Source organism: Trypanosoma cruzi, genomic scaffold (genome assembly GCF_000209065.1).
Source record: "Trypanosoma cruzi strain CL Brener 1047053512515 genomic scaffold, whole genome shotgun sequence".
NCBI classification, from domain to species: Eukaryota; Euglenozoa; class Kinetoplastea; order Trypanosomatida; family Trypanosomatidae; genus Trypanosoma; species Trypanosoma cruzi.
In genome coordinates, this window is record NW_001849395.1 from 1 (window position 1) to 1,872 (window position 1,872).

General features: G+C 55.9%; 2 annotated features.

Moving 5' to 3' along the window:
* Positions 1–1,872: a sequence feature (heterozygous, Esmeraldo-like haplotype).
* Positions 214–288: a sequence feature (T-rich).

Here is a 1,872-nt window from a genome sequence, read left to right on the forward strand (position 1 = left end):
TGCTCTGGGGATGAGAGCCCTCTTTGTGTGTCTGTTTGTGTGTGTATGTTGGGGAGCAAATTGTAGCAGGGTGGCACTTGGTGTCAAGTGGAATCACCCGCATGCGGGCGTGCACACGGCAAACACCGCAGCCCATGCGCATCCACACAGCTCACACTCTGGGTCTTGCATATGGGTATTTAGTGGGTTATTATTATTTGTCTCGATCGTTCGTTTTTTTTTTTTTGTTTCACTCTTTGGTTTGTCTTTTTGTTTATGTTTTTTGGTATATATATATTTTTTTTTTTTGGCTGTTATTGTTCTTATGTGAATACGAATTGTTTCTTTGGGCGTGCTGTTGGCGGAGGGATCCTTACAGCAGCCACCCTGTGGGGTACAAAGGCGCTTGTGCACCGGTGCCCTTGGCGGTTTTGAGCAGTGTTGCTTCTTTTCCCTGTGTGTGCTTGCGTCTTGTTGTGTTGTGCTCGCTCTGTGACGGGATCCTGTGTGTGCCGACACCTCACTCCTCCCCGCTTCTCCTGTTTACTTGCACTCTCTGGGCTGCGGAAGAAAACGCAGGCAAGATCAGCAAAAGCAACCATTGCAATAATTCGCAAGGATACCATGTCCGCCACCCGTCTCAACCGCTTCGCCGTGGCCCTCGTTGTGTGCGTTCTGCTGTGCCTCCAGCTGGTGGTGGCCGCACAGGAGAATGAGACGAATGAATCGGGGTCCATTGACGCTGCCGGCGCCGTCGCGCAGCCTTGGGTGGCCGCCGGTGCTTTTCTCGCTGCTGCCGTGGCAGCGCTGCTCTGGGGATGAGAGTCCTCTTTGTGTGTCTGTGTGGGGGCGAGGTTTGTTATCGTGTTTGTGGCGTTTTAGGTCCATAGTGCTCCTTCCCTTGCTCGCATTCGTTTTCAGGGTCGGGGAGGGAGTGGCCCGCGTAGACGAATTCAAGGGGCTGGTTTGAATTTTTCATGCGGCTTTTCGTGCGTTGTGGCGCGTGCGCATTCGGTCACCATTTTTGGCGGCCCGACATTCCCACTGTCGAAGTGTTGCGCCGGGCGGCAGCGGGTCAGTCAGACATTGCTGTGGCACGGAAGCCCGCATGCTGGACGGCAAAGCTAAACCGGTGGTGGTCCCATCGGCCTGTCGTCACCGGGCAACGTGCGCTTTCTCGGCGGCCTGACCTCTCTGCCGTCGTGAAATCGGCGACAGCGTGACGTTAATCAGGGTATGTGTGCGTGCCATTTTAGGCACACGGTGCGCTGTTTCTCGGTGGCATTCTCCTCCTGTGCAGAGGCGGGGTTTCTGTGTGGGTTTGATGTTCTTCATGCGGAGGTTCAAGCCCTGCAGCGCGTGGCTATTTAATCTCCATTTTTAGTGTCACGACTTTCTTTCTGTCGGGTGTTTGTGCCGGGTGTGGGTGGTCAATCCCCCGGCACTGCCCGCCTGCCTGCCGCATTAAGGGCACCTATGAACTGCTTCCTTCTTCGGTGTCGACTGTGGCTCTGTTCCGGAGTGTTCGAGTGCCCGTATGCGGGATGGTGGTCCCGTTTTCGCTTGAGCCCTGAATTCGCAGTACGTGCATTCAAACGGTGTGGATGCCGTCAGACCTTCATATTCCTGGCAACGCCTCCTATTTGTCGGGGGAACTCTTGCTTGTGGAATTGCCGAAGATAAAACACGATTCCGGCTTGCCTTTCTTACGGCGCCGAGCAGCGAATGGCTTCGGCCTGGGCTGTGCAGTCTGCGGCGGAGGTGCGATCAGTGTGCCGTCTCTCGCCCTCGTCCTCGCTCAAGTGCTGGGAGGCGGTTCCGGCACATCGGGGAACTTTGCTTTCCACAGCGCCTGGGGGCGCGCCACGCCGTGGGCGTCACGATAATAGTGCG